The 9,173-nt window shown below is 41.0% G+C and overlaps 1 protein-coding gene across 1 annotated transcript in view; it reads left to right on the top strand.

The window, feature by feature from the left end:
• The first annotated feature begins 8,774 nt into the window (after positions 1 to 8,774).
• Positions 8,775 to 9,173, top strand: part of FNDC3A (fibronectin type III domain containing 3A) — a 181,523-nt gene continuing 181,124 nt past the window's right edge. The window contains exon 1 of the mRNA XM_006916448.2: positions 8,775 to 9,060. The gene's annotated coding sequence lies outside the window, so the exon portion shown is untranslated. The remainder of the gene's footprint in view (positions 9,061 to 9,173) is intronic.

A 9,173-nucleotide genomic window follows, 5' to 3' on the forward strand; every position in this document is an offset into this window, starting at 1 on the left:
CTGATGAAGAAATGAATTTCCACTCAGTGACAATAGTGAGATTATTTATTAAAGGCACATTTTGAGGTAGAAGACGAGTCAAGCCTAAAATTGGCTAACCTCGTGGGAATGGGGACATGTACCCTGGCGAGGTGGGGCATGAGTTACAGACAGGGATGATAGAGAGCTGTAACCTCGGGGAGGGAGAGGTATTGTAGCCGCCAGCCCCCCATAGACACATGGACCACCAGAAATTAGTGAGTTATAGGAAAAACGCTCTTTATTCAGCCAGCTGGGTCTGCCAGGGGTACACGGAACCCAAATTAAGCAGTCCCGAAATGTAGAGGTACAGGATTTTTAAGCCCTAAATACCATTCTTCATCCTGTTTGAACGCACAAGTCTATTTTTCTTCTTTTTACTGTCAACGCACAGGTCGGCTGTGCAAGCGGGGGATACAGAAGCAGAAAGCTTATTAGAATGTTATGTTCCCATGAGTGATAGCCTATGTTCCCATGAGCGATAGCCTATGTTCCCATGGGCTATAGCCAAGCAGTAATTTTCCAACCAGCACAGAAGTCTGTATTATCTTAGGGCCGTGATGGTTGGTTACAAAGGCTTTCTTAGGTGATGGCCACATCAGGTCATTTTGATTGACACTTGGCTGCTATATAACACTTTGCCTAGTGCACACGCGCTTACCCAGAATTCAGTCTATTATAATTAGACTCATGAACTTCCAGGCATAGTCATGGTATTATAATATTGATACAATGAGGCTGAGGTTGTGGGCAGGTTAGAGTAGTACCTTCTGCTCAAGCGTCTGTGGCTGGATTAAACCAGCTATAGATTATGGCCCTCTTATCTTTTGTCTCTAGGAATGTAGGAGGGATTCTCTAACTATCAACAGGATGTTCTTTGGGCAGTCTCTAGGCTGGGCTTCCATTCTTTTGTTCCCCTGTTGCTCGTGTCTGACTAGCTACCTAACACAGAGACTTCAACATAAAATGTGTTCTAGAAATAATTTTTGATTGATTTTTTCTTTTACAATGGACTCCTCTCTGAAGCATATTTAGATTATCAATTTATATTAGATTCTTACAAGAAAAGAGTTTGTTCTTATTCTATGTTGAATAAAATGCCTACTGTAATATCAATGTTCAAGAGACACTGTTATTAAGAAAATTAATATAGTAAATCATTTCATTAACACCCATATCCCTCCTCCAAAGTACTTAATTATTTTTGTAGCTGGGGTCACAGCTTGAGCTTAAACTATTTTTTGCCCTAGGGTTTGAGCATGTCTAGGCATGTCTATACTGCTGGTAGAGCAGGCCTATTTACAAAGGAAGGGGAAAAAACTATCCTATGAAAAGTCTGCTTCGAGGTCAATTGCCAAGTGTTAGAGGAAAAGGCTTAGTGGTACATGTTGTTTATTTTATAAATTAATTCTTGCCTGAGTTCTAGACCTGCAAACAAATTATGTAATTACATGTTTCCCTATGATGGACATAGAATTTTGGGAGCTGAAGGCAGAGCAACAGGAGATGATGTCTATGGAAAACCATTTCAATGTACAGGCATGGGTTCCCTTCAAGTCAGGGATTGACAGTCTTAGCACAGACAGCATGCACTGGGGGAGCTTTGCTGGCTTTGGAAATAATAGGCGGAAACACCTCAAGCCAGAAGAGGAAAGATGGAAAATGTTGAATGTCATGTAGTTAGCTGCTCAGGGAACTAATACTTGGAGTGCACCTATGTAGATCCTTGGGAATTCTTAGAATCATCCAGAAAAAATTTAAGTGTAGATGGGAGAAGGTTGAGAGACTACACCTTGAGAGTTCCACCATACCCTATTTTTACTCTTAGTCTTCTGTAGCTTGGGAAAATGGGCTACATTTAAATTTCCAAAGTTTTAGGTCATTAGTTCTTCTAATTTGAAGCTGAGTATCTTTGGTGAAGTCATCTTTTATTATTTTCTAAATAAGTCTTTATTTTACTTTCTTTTAGTAGTGGTAATTACTATTAGTAATTAATTTTAGCTTTTATCTTTCAACATAATAGTTTATATCTTATGTGTACGGCAAAAGAAAAAATAAGATCAAAGTTCAGGTGGGCTTTGATTTTTTAAATTTTTATAAAAATTTGAAATAATAAAATTATTATTTTACTGAGTTCATTAAAATTATTAATTTGTAAATGATTTCCCTAGTTTTTCCCATTAGTATACATCATTGTCCTTATTTAAAAGATGCCTATTTTATTTGCATTTTATATGTCAAAATTAAAGGCAACTTATTGTATAAAGATATTTACCCTACTTACCATGAATAGTTAATTTGTCTGGTAGTTCTAAATGCAATTTGGTTCAAATATTTACTTCTGGAATTTGAGGAAGAACTTTAAATTTGGTGGCAATTGAATGTAGATTATTTGAATTTTCATTTCCTAACTCATTCATATTTTATTTTTATTTTTTCCATATTAAAATCTCATTGTTATCTTGATAAAGTATTGCTCTGGTTTTGAAATTTTCTTTTTGGAAAAAAAAGCAAGTAGTTTGGGGATAATTTTTTTCAAACCTTGTTATCTTCAGCCTCATTATCCTTATAGATGCCTATCTCCTTCTTCTGTCTTTAAAATTGATTCATATGTCATCTGGTTATGCTGGATAATGATCATGGTGTGTTCAACCTCAGAGCTGCTATCAGAGCCTCCTAAAGCTATACAAAACATCAAAGAGCTGTTGACAGTCTAAAAGACACATACAGAAACCTTATTTTTTCAACGTAGAGAAAATCCTTATAATCTGTCTATTATTGTATAACCCCTCAGGTCAGGAACCTATTCAATAAGTCCTGGCCAGTAACCAGATAAGACTTTCCCCTCTTTGGAAGTAAGACTGTGTCCAGTAGCAATGCTTTGAAACCATATCATTAACATTGACAAATTTGGACTATTAGGATTATTATCATTTTGTGATTAAAGTATTCCTTGGTCTTTTACATTTGATTTCTCTATAAAGAAGAAACCATTTAAAGACTTGAAATACAGATGAGTGGTTTTCATGAACAATTGAGTCAATCCTGGTTTAACTCTATGTCACAGGAAAAAAAAGAAAAAACAACTCTCCTACCTGTGAAAATTGACTAGTATTTGAGCTTCCCTAAGATGCTCAAAGTATGGCTCGTGGACTACCCTCATCAGAGTCTCTTGGAGTGCTTATAAAATGTAGATTCCTAAATCCAAATCTTGGTATGGGGGCTATACGGTAGAACCACCATATCTTAAAGAAGCACCTAAAGTGATTTTTATTCATGCAAAGTTTAAGAACTATTTCTTTAGGACGGAGTTACTCTTTGGTTTAGCAAACCACTTGAATGGATATTTTTGATTTTGAAAAGAAATCTAAGGCTTCTGAGGCTATTCTAGATAAAAATGAGGACAGAAAGCAAATTGCTCTGAGTAATAATAAATTAGCAAGAACTTCAGAATTGTCCCCAGGTAGCTTTAAAGGGAGGTGGCTTTAGCGGTGTCCCAGAAATTTAGAAAAATGTAAAAAAATTTACATTGTTAGAATGAGGGTCCATAGGAACATAGGTGGCAGGGTGGGGTCTGAGAATGATGGCCAGTGACAAATTCTCTACTGTGGGAATGGCCAGTGTTCAGTATCAAGTCGGTTCCTATTTTGCACCTTGTTTCTTTGTTTTGGGGGATGGAGCTGTTCCATCCACAGAGTAAAGCATGGCTGGGAAAGCACAGTGAGGGATAGAGATTGCAACAGGATCAAGAATTTAGAGCAAGAGTTGACCCTGGCAAAATCCTTTCCCAAGTATCTTTGGAAATATTAAGGAAGGTTCTAGACTTCTCTAATCTTACCAGGTCACTATTAGCCAGGATAATCCTAATTGTACAGCTACCATTTATTTATTGAGCATCAGGCATGTGCCAGGCATTTTCACGCACTATGCCACTTAATCCTGCAAAGTAGGTATTTTCTCCTAATTTACAGGTGAGGAACTAAGGCTCAGAAGAATAACATACCCAAGATCAATCAGTCAGTAATACAGCTGAGATTCGAGCTCAGATTTACCTAACTACAAAGCCTGTCTTTCCTTCCCCACATTATACCACTCATTTTCAGAGACAAACGAAAAGCTCTGGCTGCTTTAATTGGTGTACCTCCAGAACAACTGCTTTCATCTCCCTGTCTCCTCTTCCAGACTTGCACTAGCTCCCATCCGAAGAGAAAAGCAATGGCAATAGTGTTTTCTCTGGCCCTGTTCAGATTTAGGACCCCCAATGTCACTCAGAGAATTCAGTCAGCATAACCTTCCCATCTCAATCCGCTGTCCTAGCTTTCTTCTTCACAAAATATTTTTCCCCAAAACTTTTTAAAGGACAAGTCTCCACTTGCTGTTTGACTTCTTCATCTCCTTTGTTCTCTTCAACACACTGTATCTTAACAAGAGCTGTAAAGGATTTGAGATTTAATGCTCCTTGCAAGCTAACAACTTAGCCTGCTACAGTTTCTTGGATGCTAGCAGAAGACCTGAGTCTCCTGGGTCAAAGGACTGTATTACACACAGCACAGCAGGCAGTATCAGCTTTATGTTCTTGTCAGTTTCTTCACCTCACAGGGCTCACTTAGGGGCGACATGGAGTGGCGCATGTGTTGCTGTACATGCAGTGGGTTTGCATCTCAGTGGAGGAACCCCAATCTTTTATAATGGACTGCAGGAAAACCTGTTCAACCTTCGCCTCAGAAGGAGACATGATCACATTGGATGATAAACAAAGGTGCCCGCCACTCCAGTGAGAAATGCTATTCCTATCTTTCAAAGCTATTTTCTATACAAACATCCTAGAGAAGATGTCTGAAACAAAAGTTGCTAGTGTCTCTGCACATAAGATGTACAGAAATATGACAGTTCCATGGAGAATTTTCTCCCAACATATTCCTGTATCTCTTCTCACTAATCATAGAGAAGATTGCTCTCTCAAAAGTCATCAGTAATCTCAAATTGCATGATTCATCAACCTTTTAGAATCCTGAAAGGGACCTCAAAGAACAACATTCAACTATTTCATAAATATTTATTGGGCACCTACTACATGTGTAAGTAAAAATAAGCACAGTCCTTTTCTTCATGAAAAGAACAACAGACGTATACCTAGTAATCACACATATCAAAATGTTATAAGCTGTGTTAAGTCACAGGGAAGGGTACATGTTAGCAGAAAAGGTGACATCAACAAGGGAACTTGAATTTGTCTGGGAATTCAGAAATGTTAAAAGGCAGAAGGATATGTTCAGAGAGCCTGTGGCTGTTGGGATCTCAGCATATTTGAGAAACTAAAAGATTGGGAAATCTTCCTCATGGGAAGCAATGAGAGAGTGGTGTGAGAAGAAGATAGAAAAGAAAAGACTGCACATGGTCTGGTAGGCCACCTTAAGAATTCTAGTCTTATTTCAGGGGAATGAAAAGGGATTTATGTGAGAAGTGATGTAGTCTTATCTGCTTTTAGAAAAATCATTTTGTCTGCAATGTGGAGAATGAATGGAAGGGCTCTGATTATACTCAGTGATACCAGATTATACTGGTGGCAATTAGAAAGAAGTAGACCTTATTGTATGCCAGGCACTGAGCCAGGAGTGCCTACAGAACTCACTACATTGTGACAAGAATTTGATGGTGATGACAATGATAATTGTGGCACTGTTAGAAGCTTGCATTTGTAGCAGGAAAGCACTGGTCGAAGAGCTTTTCATGCTGATGCATTCCTCACTTATAATCACAACAACCCAGGGAGATGAAGAAACTGAGACACAGAGAAAAGAAGTAAACAGCTGCCTAGAAGTGTGAGGTGGACATGATGGTTAGCTCTACTTCACAGGAGAAGAAATTAGAGCTGATGAAGGTGAAGTGACTCATGCAAGGTCAGAGGTACACATGCAACCAATGTTGGAGGAATGATTAAATAAATGTTACTGGGTTTAAAAAAAAAAAAAAAGTAGACCTGTTTGAGAGATTTGGAAGATAAAATTGCCAGGATTTGGTACTGCAAGGAATATGGGGATTGAGGGTCAGGGAGATATCAGGGATATCTATTACATGTTTGATTTGAACAATTGGTTAGATGAGGGGAAAGGAAAACAAAGAGTTTATGAATTCAGTTGGACTAAACTGTGTAACTTTAAGGCATTAAGTAAACATGTCAATGAAGCAGTTGGTATCAGATTTAGAATTTAGGCAAAGGGCCTGGGCTAGAGACACATATGGGAAAATCATCTGCCTATAGATTGTAACTAAAGCCATTGGTGTCGGTGATGATGTTTAGGCCAAGAGATTATAATGAAAATGGAAAAGAATCTAAATGAATTATGAGGTACTCCTATATTTAATAACTAGGGAGAGAAAAAATCTGCAGAGAAAGTAGAGAAGCAGTACTCAGAAATGTAGGCAAAAAGAAAGTATAGTGCCAAAGGAAAAAAGAAATATTCAAGGAAATAAGTGGTCAAAGTGTTAAGTATTGTTAAAAGCTCAGGAAAGGTGAGGACTGAAAATGACCCTTATTTAATCGATAAGAAAAATGAAGCACCGAAAAGTGACTTGTTCATAGCCGAAATAAATTCTTGTTCCTCTCTGGATTCCCAGAAAATTCATACTGGTGCCTACGCTAGGGTTACATGTGTGATTCATTTTCTCAAAAAAAACATAAATTCCTCATCCTCAATCGACTCAGTCTTACAGCATTGCATATTATTGCCTATAATCTCTAGGTCTACTTCAATAATATTCCTGAATTATGTCTTAGACCCCTTCAAAATAGCTGTCCTTCCATCGTTGCACCTACACATGTAGTTATGCCAAAACATACTTTTTAAAAATATAGGGTTTTTTTTAATGCCGTTTTTGGGCCTACACCCGACACACACAAAGGAATCAAAATCTTGAGGAGTGGATTACAAGATTCTCTCTTTTATAGAAGCTCCCAAGTAGGAAGTTTTGGAAATTACTAGCACAGAGTCAGGTTTGGAAGCCTGTCACAGACCAAATAGGGCTGGGGCAGCAACATGGAAAAGCCACCCAACTTGGCCACGTTCTGACAAATCCCCATATTTTAAAACAATATAAAGTTATGCTTTAGTTATTCAGAGTACAGTTTTCCAGCAATTTTGTCTGGAAGAGGGCCAAATCTGGAAGTCAAAAAAAGAAAATACCTAAAGGGGAAAGGGATTAAGAAGTACAAACTTCCAGTTATGTTAAAAGGATGTAATATACAGGATAGAGAATAGAGTTGACAGTATCATAATAGCTATGTACAGTGACAGGTGGTTACTAGACTTACTGTGGCGATCATTTCATAAGGAATATAAATGTTGAATCATTGTTATACATCTGAAACTAATATATTTTATATCAACTATAATTAAAAATAAATTTTAAAAAGAAAAGGAACACCTCACAGGAACAGAAGTTTTGAATGTGAACAACAATGAAAATATCTCAAGATACCACTTGCTATAGAGTCACTGTCCTCTTTAGAAATGGGAAGAAAAAATTCTCTCATTAGCTGGCTGTAGGAATAAACATCTGATCAATCGTCACCTAGAGCCATAGAAAAAAGTAGTCAAGAAAGGAGAAAAGAGTAAGAAATAAACAGCAAAATAGAAACGATGAGAGGAAGGATCAGAGCGGATAAAGAAGCAAATGAGATGAGAAGCAGTGACAGATATTGGAAAAGGTGATGAGTACATTCCAAAAGGAAAAAAAGAGATCACTGAAGTAGGGATCCTGTATACCTCAACAATCTCCTGGGACTTCCGGGCATGGCCAAGCTATCACATTTGGTGGTCATTCATCAACAAAGGATTCCCTTAACCATTGTATTCTTTAAGAATGCAAGGAATGAGTACATTTTAAAACGACTTCTGTGAAACGGTTAAAATGAAAATACTATTTTAAAAGGCAGCAATTTATTCATTTAATAAACTGAAATAAAGCGCGAACATGGATCCGGGCTACACTCATCATTGCTTTTGAAGGGACAATTACTGGGTTGGACTCCCAGTCCCAAGGACGCCCCCTTCCCAAGTCCTCCAGTGGAAACAGCATTAGTACGCAGCCCTGGCCAGCCTCAGGCAATATCGCAGCGCCCCAGTTGCTGGCGGTTTAAGGAACTCCGCTGCGTTCACTTGTCTTCGTGCTGTTGTACAAATTAAGGTAATGGGTTTCCACGCAATTTGACTGGGGAAGAACCCAAGAAACTAACCCCCACGTTTTTAACTGAAGTAAATATCTAAATACTTCTGCTTGCTAGAGAGGTCCCGAACTCCAGTGACCAGGACTGAAAACACCCAAGCCCACTTCGGTTGGCTTCCTGTTCCGTGGGGGAGTGTCTAAAGGCACCTGCCTCGCGTTAAGTTCTGCTTTCGCAGAGAGTTTGACCCGGTGCGTCCCGGGGTGAGGGGATTTTACAAAGTGGTCTGAGAAGTCTGTGGCCCTAGGAACGTCAATTAACTCCACATTTCCGTAGCGTGGCTCGCAGCCTGGCCGCGGCAGAGGCTACGACGAACCAGGCGCAGCCGGGCCCCGGGAGAGAGCCCGCAGCCCCAGAGGGCGGTGGGCGCCCCGGGAGCGGTGAGGGGAGCTCGGACGCCACGCGCCGCTGGCTCCGCGAGCGACTCGCGCACCCGGGAAAGAGCTTTGGGGAAGGGGGCGCGGACGCGGGAACGCGGAGTCCGCCCGGCGGGGGCGCCGTCGGCGGGGCTCGCGCAGCCGCACTCGGCGCGCCGACTCCGGGCTCCTCCTCCCGGCTCCGTAGTAAGCATGGCGGCGGCAGCGTTCGTGGTCCCTCGGGTGAAACAGAAAGCGGGAGCTACGCGGAGAGGGAGCGAAGAGCGGGGCTGAGGCGGCGCCGTCACTGCCGGGAAACCACCCCAAGAGTCAGTGCGCCGGCGGCCGCGGCGGCCCCGAGAGCCGGCTCTGCCGCCAAGGTAGAGCGAGAACGATCAGGAACCCGAAGAAGAGGCGCCAGGGTAGCCGCCTCCCTCCGCCCCAGAGCGGCGTGACTGTGAGGTGAGGCGCGGGCGCTCGCTTCGGGAAAGGTGGGGGAGACCCCGCCGTCCTTGTCGCGTCCCGCCCCTTAGCCGGCGCCACGGAAACCGTTAGGCTGGGGCCGAGGGGTCGGA

Source organism: Pteropus alecto, unplaced genomic scaffold (assembly GCF_000325575.1).
Source record: "Pteropus alecto unplaced genomic scaffold, ASM32557v1 scaffold24, whole genome shotgun sequence".
Taxonomy (NCBI): domain Eukaryota; kingdom Metazoa; phylum Chordata; class Mammalia; order Chiroptera; family Pteropodidae; genus Pteropus; species Pteropus alecto.